Genomic DNA, 12,987 nt, shown 5'->3' on the forward strand with positions numbered 1-12,987 from the left:
TTAGAAGCTGAGATGGAGTAAGTTGGCAGCTCAACAGCTCTAGGAACTTCTAGAGTTTTGTTCCAAAACAAAATCCTCAATATCAAAATACACTGGGATCAATTTTGTTTCCAAATGCATTACACCTTGGGAAAGATTTTTTAAAAAAATCTTTCTTGAGTCTGAGGGGTAGATTGGTTCCACTTGCAGCAGAAATGATATACTATACTAAAAGGCTACGATTCTACCAAAAAAAAATCAACAAATAAATGAACAAACAAACAAACAAACAAACAAAGCCACAAAAATCTTTGGTATATGGGCCAGAAAGCATTTTACAGCCAGTCCCTTATCTCAGAGGCCAGCTGTAACAATGGCTGTGTACCCTGGTAGCCCCACAGGGGGGGCAGAGGATGGGGCTGAGTACTTGGCAGCTTGACCTTTAGACCTGATTTTTCTCTTTATACCTTCATATGGAAAAAACTTAGTTGTATGCCAAAGATCAGTGTTTCCAAGAGACCAGGGCTTCCTTTGCTCCATTCCTGCAAAACGTGCCTCTTTTACACGGCTGAATTCAGATTAGTCAGTCACAGCATCAGGTAGCAGAGACCACCAATATGTCCACCAGTGGACATATTTTTGGCACTAAATAGCCCTTGGTCTCTGTTGAAGCCAAAAAGCCCAATCTGTGTTGATCCCAGAAAGAGCAGTTTAACAAACACAACCTATCAGGCTGAAGAAGGGAGCCAAACTCATGCCCCAGCAATAATCCTTCTCAGGTGCTTCTGGTGAAACTATCAGGCATTCTGATTTTGCTGACATTTTCTCAGCATTTCAGCTGAAATTGCTTTTTCAGTCCATGCCATTCATTACCCTGTTAAAACTTGAACACTATTATCAAGAATAAGGAACCTCTCCTTTCCTGTGAGGTGAAGCTTGTTTCTCCTCGTGTTGCTAATTATCAGCACAGGTTTCCCAGACTATCTTGTGGGGCCTTCATCATTAAATTCAAAGCCATGCATTAAAAAACATCAAGAATTCTAAGTCATATTTGGATGCTCTGAGTACATTTTCTGAACCATGCTTAAGTCATCATAAAGGACTAAAAGGATTTTCATGAGCTAAAAAAAAAGTTTTTCTTTTCCTAGTTTTGCCAGGTTTATATTCCCAGGAAAAAAAAGGTTCTGATGTTGAAGGTAGCATGGTAATGGGGGTTTTCTCCTAGTTACCACAGACAAAAGCTGTAGTATATTAGTTAGTTTAGAGATGTCATTTGGCAGAAAAGCTTCCAAAGGTGTTGAAAACACAGGAAGAAAAGGAGTGAATGATAACTTCTGGTTTTCCAGTAATTCCCTCCTAACAAAGACATTCATCAGAATGTCAGGTGAGTGCTGGCAAGATCTATTTATATCTCTTCACTTCCATGTCTTTAGAAAGTAAAATGTAGATGTTAATCTAAAACCATTAGTGATGTATCTTGGGCCATATGTACCAGGCACTATGTATATGTTGCTAATTCCCCTGTTAGTGCTTTTTTTCCTTACTTTCCAGCCAAAATGGCTGCTTGACGCTGAATTTTATAAAAATATTGTGTAAAAACTTGAAATATTCCTTCACCAAGTCCTACTGCATGAAACAGCTATTTTTTAACAATGCATAGTTTTAAAAGAGAAGATTTTCAAGTGCAGTGAGGTTAGCTGTTACAAATAAATTAGAAAATAAAAATAAAAATTTGGAGCATAGAACACACCTGCAAAGATTCTGCCCTAGATCCCCCACTAATAAGTAAAAAAAGAAAAAGGGAAAAAGTTACTTTATTTTCCATCCAGCACAGATCAAAGTTCATTGCTTTCTCTCTGCATTCACTGGTGCTTTGATTTTTTTATCATTACCATAGCAAATGCCTCCCTCCTATCCCATTACTAATCTCTCCTGTCATTAGTCCATGGCGTGCTGTGGAGCTTCACCACAGCAAGGGGAGAGATGTTGAGTGAGAATATCTCTCTTTTCCCTTCACACATCTGCACACTTTGCTTAATTGCAAAGCACACTTTGCTTAATTTTTATTTTTTAGATAATCAGATTTTAATCCATTTTTTGGCTGCAGTATAAGTGTAAATGAACATTTCTGTTCTTTGATCCTGAATCGGCAAATATACCCATGTCTCATGCAGTACAAAAACATACATGAAGTATTTGAGACCTAGATACTTATTTTCCAGCAGTAATTTTTCCTGTCTGAGTGGATCATTTCTCATTACTCTTGTGACAGTGTTTCATTACAATTTGGTATGAGAAAAGACAAGTAAAGTAATTTCCATATGTCTTGTACATTTGTGTGTTTCTGGCATTTGTATGCTACAATACATTAATACGCTACTGTATATAGTCAAAATTATCAGATGATTGTGCTTTGAAACATGAGGTTCTCTCACTAAAATATGATGCTGTCTTAAAGCAGATGTAATTAAGGGCTAGAATATGGAGATTAGAGGGTTATTCTGATGGGTCAGGTGAGCTAACCCATTTCATATAAGATTAACAGAAGAAGAAACTGAAAATACATGCAACGCTGATATGAAAATGCTAAAAATATAAATACTCATATTTCTTTTTTTAAATTATAGATCTTCTGATACTTTAACATGCAGAACCTTGTATTGAGTGACAAGGGTGACACCCTTGTATAGGGTGATTTACCTATTGGGAGCAGGGAGCTACAGGGTTGGCTCTTGTGAGAAGCTGCCAGAAGCTGCCCCCATGTCTGATGGAGATGGAGCCAAATCCAGCTGGTGCCAAGACTGACCTGCCACTGGCCAAGACTGAACTCAGCAGTGATAGAGGTAGCACCTCTGGGATAACAGAGTTAAGGAGAAAAAGAAGTAAAAAAGTGGCTGTAGCTAAAAAGAGTAAGAACACATGACAGGAGCAGCCCTGCAGACACCAAGGTCGGTGCAGAAGGATGGGCAGGAGGTGCTCCGGGTGCCCCAGCAGAGATTCCCTGCAGCCCATGATGTAGATCCCAGTGAGGCAGCTGTGCCCCTGCAGCCCATGAGGGCCCACAGGTGTGCAGAGATCCACCTGCAGCCCTTGCAGCAGGTGAGTGCCCAAAGGAGGCTGTGATGCCCTTGCTGGAACAGGCTCCTGGCACTCATGGACCCATGGAGAGAGGAGGCCATGCTGAAGCAGGTTTGCTGGTAGGACTTGTGACCATGTGAAAGGGACTCTTGCTGGAGCAGCTCTTGAAGAGCTGCATCTCACATTGGAGATGCTCCTGGAGGGCTGCCTCCTGAGGGAGGGACCTTAGGCAGGAGCAGGGGAAGAGCATGTGGAGTCCTGATGCTCTTGATGTCTCAGAGAGGATGGAGCTCACTGTTTTTTGGGCCAGCTGCCTCTGACTTCAGGGATCTTACCTGCTCACCTCAAAATCAGCATTGATAAATCCACACAGAGAATTTTGATACCACCCTCCTGTTTCTCTGGTGTTTTCCTACAATATAAGCAGCATTCATGTCAGAGGCTAGCCACACTTCAGTGAGGTGGATGTGTTCTCACTATGAAAAAAAAAATGGCCATATAATGTCAATTGAATATTTACTATTCTGATAATTACCAGCACCAAGCATTTACAGCAAAATAGTGAAATTACTCTCATCAGTGTTGAAACGTGCTAGTTTTTGTTTTCCTCCTCATCTTCAATAGCCCTGCAGAAGGAGATAAAAGGGTTAAAACTAACATCTCATTCCCTTTGTGCAACAGAGAAACAATTTAGCTAAAGAAAACGACAACTAATAATGCTTTGCACTTTCCTAATTACCTGCAAATGCATTTTGCAGCAGAACTTGTCAAAAATCTTGAGAATTTCAATAGCCAGAGGCTGGGCAGGCAAGAGGAGGATGGTGTGGTAGGAGGAGGCTGCACGGGTAGCCCAGCAGAGCATGATGTATTGCACTGCACTCTGCTGATCCTGCTCTGAGCAGAGGGTTGGGTATTACTCACTGGAGTTCTCAGACTAGTGGAAGCTATATTTTTTTGGTAGGCAGATTAAAAATCAGAGGACTTTTCTTTTTCTCTGTCAGGTTGATGAAAGGGGTTTTTTTATGTTTATCATGTCTGTTTGAAACGCCTCTGTCAGGCATTTTGGATGTTAAAATAAGGTGTGAGGAGGTGGGCTAGTGGTGAAAGAACAAATAGTAAAAAGATGTGCATGAGAAAGACAAATGGAGATCTTTGTCACATATCAAAAAAAGTGGAATAAAAAAATGTAAAAATGGGTTTTAAAAAGTCTGCTAATTTTAAATGTTCTCCTACTTTTGGTGGAATTTCCAATAACAAAAATATGTTTTAAAAATTAATTCTTACATAATTGTACATATTTTAAGTGGATCCAGTATATTTCTTCAAGCTTTCCCCTAAAAATGTTTATTCATATGTAATAAATATAAGAATTCTTTAGAAACTGAACAAAAATGATGAGACATTTTTAACAATATTTTAGTACTTTCCAGAAATCACAAATAGGGAATCAGAAGTAGAAAACTATGATGTCTGTGAGTTTCTTGATATAAATTGGACATTGGACAGCATTATTTATTATCTCTATCATAGTTTAGTCCCTCACAATACTAGAAGAAATTTAATTTATTACTGACTCACTCAAGCTTTTAGGCTGTTCTTTTGTGTTCTATAGAGAAAAGATGCTACTGAGCACTCTTAAATCAAATTACTGTGCATTCTTTTAGAGATCTTAATTTTTTTCAAACCCAGAAAATAAGTTTATAGAAATACTCTATGCTATTTCCTACCTACGTAATGCAACTGCATCACAGATCTCATCTTTATTATTGACAAAAGCATTTAATTCTTCAGCATTCAAAATTTAATGTTGAAAAAGCTTGCAAAAAATTCCATTTCTGTAGAAGGGTGAAGGGGCATAAGTGCTTTCCTTTGTCTGTTAGTACTATGATGCATGAGGTGAGTGGTTAGATTGCTAAGGTTTATGCCTTAGCATATATTTAGCCTAATTAGCAAATGAGGTCAGCAATTAGAGAGCTGAAGGGAATCAGTGCATGATCCTAGCTATGTTGTAAAGGTTATAAGGAAAAAAAGCACAAGCTAAAATCTTTGCATTAGCCTTGAATTGCAGTGATAAATTGCCAGGAAAAAAAAAATAGCTGCTACAAAATTTCCTCAGAGAGGACAGAAAAGCCATTTGATCAATGGCTTTGATCATTGCAGTGGCTGATCAGCAGGGTAATGACATGGGAAATTGCATATTCATTGAACACATCCCACACATCATCTGCTACACTGGCCTCCATCTGGCAGGTGGGGTTGGCAGAGAAGTGGGGGTGCTCTGCTCCCTTGGGGGAGTCACCACAGGCTCCTCCTTGGTGCCAGCAGATCTTGTGCAGGCAAACAGAACAGACTTGATCCCCACCACTGCTTGAGGTTTTAATCCTCATTTTGCATGCTAGTGTACAACTTCTCTGGCTCCTCCATCACCTGCAAACTAAGCAGGATAGATGGTCTAAACCCCTTGAGCCACCCATGAGCCATCATCTTCAGTATCCTGGAAATACTTCAGAGTGTTCTGTAATCCAGTTTCTGGACACGAATCACAAAGGGAGGAATATAATATAAAGGGATAAAAGAGAAGCTGTCTTTAACGAGCACATGGCTCTCTGTCATAACAAATTACCCTGTGATGCTCATGATTAATTGTGCTGCCACTTGTATGGCAGCACAGTAATGCAAGCCAAATAGGCACAATGCAAGTCTGTCTGCAAAATTAGTAGGCTTTTTAAACTTTATATTTATCACTGTCTGCCAGATGTGACAATCCTTTGACATATATGTGATCTTGTCTGTGGTGTCCTGAATTAAAATGGATCATAAAAGTACTGGTTCAGTGCAGGGCCAAGGAACCTATGCAAGCTGATGAGCCAGAAGGTGCTACAAATTAAAATGAATTTTTGCCAATCTCTCTTGAGCTATTTGTGATATTATTGTGTTCCACTCTGCCTCTTTTTAAGATATTCTGTCACCATGCTTTTCCATGTGCGTCATCTTCTTTTATTCTTTGCATACATTTCCTTGCAATTGAGACATATTTTTCTTTTTTGTACACAGTGCTGATATTTTGCACCTGTTTCCAGATTACTAATATGGTGCTATTAAAACTGAGTCACAGTAGCACCACAGAAATCCCAGTCCAAATAGCCCAAATTCTTTGTTGAAATCCAAGTATTGGTTATGTGTGAAGATTGCAGATCAGCCCCAGGTACCCTGCTTCTTGGGCTGACAGCATGATCACTGCATCAGGTAATAAGCTCTTGAGACATACATTAAGAAAAGCATATAGTCTGAGCAAAAAATTTCTAAACTACCACATCATGCTGCCTATAAATAGCTCATCACCTGCTGTCTTCGATTATGTTGCTTTACATTATTTTTCAAGGGAAATTTCTCAAATTTTTCAGATTTTTTTTTCAGAGGTAAATCTAAAAATTAGGTCCATGATGGCAAGTTATGTTTCTGGAATGTTATTAGGAATCCAGATAGCCTTTGAAGATTTGGGCTTTGATATTTACTGAGCTTTGATCTCCCTAGGGTCCTACCACAGAAAGGACAATCCATACAAACTGTGCTTTTGAAAAATTCTCTTTCTAATATTAAGGGAGGCTATAACCTCAGGTTCTGGAGTAGACAGAAGTACTTTTGCTCCTACCTAAATGCACAACCACTGAACACTTTTTCCACTCCCTGGAAGAGCAGCTCAGTAACAGTGATTGGTTCTGTCTCAGTGCTGTAGGCACTGTGCAGCTATGCTGAAAGTCACACCATCTGCTTTTACCCAGCTGTGTCTGCAGACAGACCTAGGAGGGCAAGGCTTTTAATGGTCTACTCAGCAGAAGAATGTGGTGTTCTCAATGAGTAAACTGTGAAAAACCAGGGCAAAGTCGTTTTCAGAGTTGCATAGTCTAGCAAAGTAGGACTGGCTTACATGGACCAAGGACACCATGGTCTATCTAAAAGATATTCAACTTGTAATTCTTCTGCCAGTAAAAATGATATTAATGACTATGTTTTTCTGCTCAAATATTAAAAGAAAAATCTATGAGGTTTAGAATAATTATTGCAGCTCAGAAGTTTATCTGAGATGAAAGAGATGGGTTTTCAGAAGAAACACTGAAGCTCTGCTTCTGGAAGGAAATGCATTATTTAGCTTATTAATGGAGGGCGAAAAAGCACCAAGCAGCAAAGAGAAAATTTAGGACAAAGAGTTGTAAAAATAGTGACCCAAGTTTTTTCCTAGATCTCTTTAATTATTTTTTTTTTTTAGTAGTGCAGTAGGAAAATGTTCAGCACTGACAGATGGAGACATGAAAGGATTCATCAGAATTATCTGTGACATCACTTAACTTTTTTCGTACTTGAAAAAGAAAATGCCTTCATTCTGGAAGTCTTAATTTTACTCCTTTTTCTGATTATTTTTTTTTTGCATAATGAATTCTTGAATTATTTGGTTCATAGATGTCTGATTTACATATGGACTACGATATTTTTATCTGTGGAAATGCACCAAGGCTGACTCCAGTTCATATTAATTTTTCTCCAGATATGAGCTGTGAAATAAAAAATTATTAATTCTGGATACATGATATATTGTGTAAGTTAGGAAAAAATCTACCCATGCCAGTGTTCCACTACTAAGGGAAACAATGAAACATGTGTTTAATAAATCCAAGCCCATTTCTGAGCTTTAGCATTTGACCCGCTCCATATTACTCCCAAAGCAAGAAAGTAACAGCTCAGTGTTATGAATATAGCAGCACATCTTTCATTTAATAAAACCCAAAAAGTAATTCTGTCTTTCTAATGCTCAATGAAGAAGTAAGCAAAAATTTTATAAAAGGATTCATTAGCCAGGCCACAGCTTTCAACCCAGAACCAGGACATTCAGATTCACTTGCCTTAAGAGGGTTCATGTGCATATCTGCCTTCTTGGAAAGCTGTCTTACCCCTTGGCAAAAGGCTGTTCTGAGATTTGAGGTGTACTGCTTTCCTCACCTGCTGAAAATCTAACACTGCAAAAACCTCTGGTCATTCTGGGCTGAAAAAATATGCATCAGACCGTTGACTTGATGTTTATTTAAAAGAATAGGAGAGTTGGGCCTCAGGAGCTCTCCCATTTAAAAGAATAGGAGAGTTGGGCTCTATCATTCATTTCATGCAACTTACTCTTCAATATTATATGCTGAAGTGGTGCTTCAGAACAAAGTGTCTGTATAGAAAAAGCTGCAGGCTGCTGTTCTGCTGTGTCTCTCTTTCTCTGTGAACTCTGGCTTCTGTCCTATACTGTGGGGAAGAGAAAAAGTTTCACAACTGTGTCAAAACTGAAACGCCTTTGGGTGTCCAGGGAAGGGGGCTGAAAGTGGGAACAAGAGGTATCTCTGGAGGCTGTGTGTTGCAGGGATAGTCTGTAGTTGACTGGGAAGATTTTGAATGTGTGACCAAATCTTGTATAAGGTTCATAAGCCTTATCTTGGATCTGTATGAGTTACATATGATTTAATTTTAACCTGGTCATGATTTTAAAATGCTTTTTAGACAAAGTAAGAGACCTTGCAAATAGATGTGACATAATTGAGAAAGTATTTTTAATAATTTTTTTTAAACCCTATTGAATGATATCTTACCTGGAGCTCTCTAGTTAAGTATTGAAGCACTTGCCCAAAACTATTAATATTCATTTACCCTTAAACATCCTTATTCTAAGATTAGCTAGATCCCAAGATGCAAATGACCACACTTCGCTGAAATGTTTTATGTTCTCCCACACAACTCCTACACACATTTTCATAAAATTGGTTTGCATCACTCTTGGGCTAACTTCAAGGACCAAATCCTGTCACTTTTGCTCAGGTTCGTGATGCCTCATTTTGCAAAAAGCCACATTAATTTTGAGAGCTTCCTCTTCTCACGCCTCTCCTGAGCTACAAAATCACAGAGTCTTCCAGCACCATACTTGACGCTGACAGCAATTAAATCTGGAAGTTCTGCCAATAATCCTTCATTCCTCCAAGTGTGCTGACTTCACTGTGAGGTGGGATGTACTGTCAGGCTGTGCACAGCCCAGAGCAGGAGACAGCCTGTCTGGCAGCCCTCCAGCCCCTTGCTACCTCAGGTTGAGTTACTGTTTCCTTATCTTGCATGTAAAAATTACTTTTTTCATGTGATTTACCATGTTCAGACACTGCAGGGATGAACACCAAGGAAATGCACTATGGAAAAAAAAATGTGTGTGTGAGTGGAACAGCAGCTGTTGCCAGACCTTCTCCCTGTGTCTGGGTTTTGCTGCTGCTGGAGGGAAGCAATGCAGAAGGTCCCGTTATGCAATGCAGAGCCGTAGGTTATGTAAATCAGATGCAGTAAAACTTGACACCAAGCAAAGCATAACTTTGACCCCGTTCCAAATAGATTATTAAACACCACAGTAATTTTCCCTATAGCACTGAAGTCTGAATCAATCTTAATATGGACATCATTTACCCTAGTGTGACTCCATTGATTTAACACAGTTTTGCATCGATGGGGGCAGAAAAGGGTCAGGAAATTAGCTGTAGGTGTCTTGGTAGTGTATAATCCACTCTTAAACATTAAGTATAAATAGCCAATTTCATGTTGGTTAAGCAACCTTGACTCCTTTTTTAAAATAAAAAATTTTAGTGGTATTTAGTACGCTTCAAAAGAAGGTTGTTCTTTACTGAGATGCCCAGAAATGGCTTTAGTTTGCAGTGATATGGCTAATACATCTAATCCTGTTAGAGAAGCAGGGGGCTCACTGGAGTTCATTAGCATGAGAAACTAAATGCTATCTAATGCCACACTATAAATGCATTTGGAACAGCCCCTAAGATACAGTTTTGTTGTGCACTCATCTGATTCATACCTAATCTGAAGCAAGAAAAATATAAGGATGAGCTCTGACATTTTCTGCTTCTTTATAATTATCCTCTTTCAAATTCCTTGTGATTATATTGATTAAAGTTTTCTTTCAGTTTTTCTGTTGCTGAAACACATTTCTCAATTATAGAAGTTGACTTTATTCTGTCATTTCCTTCTGTTATAAGCATATTTTTAATGTTTATTTATAAGGATGAAAGTGAATTTTATTACAATGCAATCACTGACAGAGCTATTAAAAACTGCATTTTCTCTAAGCATTTTCCTGACATTGCTGAATTTGTGTTCTCTGAACACGAGATAGACCTTTACATGTGAATAAATTTTTCACATTTCTTTTAACAAACAAGAATGCACAGATGCATATATATATATACAATTTCTATAAATTTAAAAAGTCACATCCCAAAATTTAAAATATTTTTAATAGATAACAGGCAGAAGGTACAGACAGTCATGAGCTACCTTATGATAAGACTTGGGTTAAAAATCAAATCTGTAAGTAGTGAGATCTTAAAATATAGGCAGAGAGAACAGAGGAAGAATAGAAATTACTTTCCCAGGTGAAAAGCAGCAATATCTTGGCAACTTTTACAATGCAAAAAGATGTTAGATGCCTGGCTCTCCTTCTCCACAGGTCTCGAGACTGTGATACCAGCTATGGCTGTAACATTACTAAACCCTCAGTAAGTATGGTCTGAGAGAAAGATAGCAAACCAAATGCAGAAAATGGGGAGAAAACACCACTTTCCCCTCAAAGCCCACCTTTGACTCCTTCACTAAACACTTGAGCGTGTTCCTTCTGTTTCAGACTGACGGATTCGTGTACCCAGCCAAACCCAAGCTCCAGCCATGCCCCAGAGGGCATGTGTGGAAGCAGCATCAGGGTTTCCAGCACAGTTTTTCCTGCAGAAGCTGTAGCCCCATGGTTCTGTACTCCCACACATGCAGGGCTGTTCTGCCTGGGCACAGCCCAGTGCCAGGGCAAACCCTCCATTTACTCTGCCCGTTTGGTGCTCTGCCCATTTGGATTGAGCCTCTTGGCTTTGCCTTTCATAGATATTGGATGAATGCATTAAATACCAGCCACGCTAATAAACATCTGGGAATCAGGCAGTTCTGTGAAAGCAAAGGGTTGCTGTCCCATTTGACTGAGAAATGAACTGCAGTGTGATCCTTCTGACTCTGAGCAAGGCTCTGCAGCTCCGCTCACGATTCCCAAGATGAATTGCTGGAGACACCTCCTTCCCACTGGTGAGGGGAACAGAAGGGATCCCATAAATTCTGCATGCACACCCTGACTGCCAAATCTCTTTTAAGGCTTCCTTGATCAGTCTGTGGATTCTTCAACAGACTGTCTAAAATACCTCCTACTTTACCATGGGGGTTCTGCTATCTCTTATGATCATTAAGAAAGGTAAAAAAAAAATTATTATTTTAAACGATTTCTGCTTTAATTCATAGGTATTCTTTAAAATTGAAAACTAAAAACATAAAGTATATGAATAAAACCATTATAAGTGTTGTTGTTCTGTCCCTCAACATCTTTCCTGCAAATAATGAGGACAGGAAATAAATTTGCTTCATTTCATAAAACTGTACTTGCAAGAAGTTACAGTCTCTGTGGTTTCTTGCCAAATTAAAGTTAGTTTAAATTTAATTTTGAATTCACTATGCCAACACATATTCATTTTGCAGCTTTCTAATATTTTAAAATCCAAAATTGCATTTTTAGGTGCATGTTTACATTTTAATTCTGAGACCTACAAAAGTAATTTCTTCTGTTTACAAGTCAACAATTCTGATATTACATTTCCACACATCATATTGTCTATTAAAGTTATGGAATTGCCATCAGTAAGCCAATATACATATATATTTCACATACAGAATACCTCCACCTCTCATTTAATCTATATTTTTCATTACTGAAAAGGATTTGTAATTGTTTCCTAAATATAGGTAAACCTCTCTGTTTTACCTAACATTGTCTAATTATGCATAGTGAAAAACTGCATATAACAAGCATTTTTCTAACTTGTGACTTAATTGAGTTTACTTTTAATAAATAAATCAATTCCCAAGGCTATTCCAGGTCCACGTCAGATTTCTGTTTCTCATGGAAAGAAGGAGGTTGAGCAAGGTAGAAAGTTTTTCCCTCACTTCCTAAGTTCCATGTATTTTATCTCTGAAAAAAACTTTGAGGAAGCAGTTACAAGGAAAGGGAAGCTTTGAAACTTTGAATCACAGAGCAAAGAGAAGAAAGGTCTAGGGTCTTTCTACAATTGCCTGAGCTCTTCTTATGAGAAGTCAGGGCTAAAGGTCTTCTGGAAGAATGTCAGTGTCCTACCCCTGCCTCCCCTAAGGATGTTGCTGTTGTCAATAATATGTGAGAAGAAAATTATATAAGGACCTTTACTTTCTCCTGTCAGCTCCTTTCGTGGGAATTTCCTCAAAAAATAGAAAATAACATAATTCCTTGAAAATTGAATTCAGAGCTGAAGCCCTGTATTATTCAAGTTCATGCTTCTTTCCTCATTCTCTGAAAGCAAATTAAAGCAATAAAAGGAACAGGCTGAAATTATCAATTGGAAGGGCCATAAGTGGATTTTGGACTGGAAAAAATGCTCAGACACTGGCAATCCTTAACAATACATCAAGAAATTTGATCATGAGCTGAGCCGCCAAAATATCATCACCACTTAATGCTTTTGCTTCTTCATCATACTTTGCCATTTGAATAACTATTCTTGAATTTCCAGTCCTTCTCCTGCCTAGATCATTGATGTATATTGCACTTCCTATTTTAGCTTTCCTAATCAAAATAACTTCACAACTCTCCAAACCCTCCTACACTACTGAGTCCATTTCCATCCCCTGATTTTTTTCTGCCTCACTTTCCCAATGCAAGTCAGATAAATTAGTTCTTAAACTTTAGAGATACATTTCTGATGGGTGGAATTTTTAAGGTTCTAAATATTCATTTGATTTTCCAAGACTGACACTTGTGATTTCCTCCATGTGGTGCTACTTTGGCAG

At 38.5% G+C, this 12,987-nt stretch overlaps 1 long non-coding RNA gene across 1 annotated transcript; it reads right to left on the reverse strand.

Moving 5' to 3' along the window:
* Positions 1 to 3,447: 3,447 nt before the first annotated feature.
* LOC143693833 (uncharacterized) lies at positions 3,448 to 8,332 on the reverse strand. The gene is made up of 3 exons (XR_013181814.1): positions 8,224 to 8,332; positions 3,578 to 3,683; positions 3,448 to 3,469 (listed from the first exon to the last, which is right to left on the reverse strand). It is a non-coding gene; the product is annotated as an uncharacterized LOC143693833 (long non-coding RNA).
* Positions 8,333 to 12,987: the final 4,655 nt, after the last annotated feature.

Source organism: Agelaius phoeniceus, chromosome 4, assembly GCF_051311805.1.
Source record: "Agelaius phoeniceus isolate bAgePho1 chromosome 4, bAgePho1.hap1, whole genome shotgun sequence".
Taxonomy (NCBI): Eukaryota; Metazoa; Chordata; class Aves; order Passeriformes; family Icteridae; genus Agelaius; species Agelaius phoeniceus.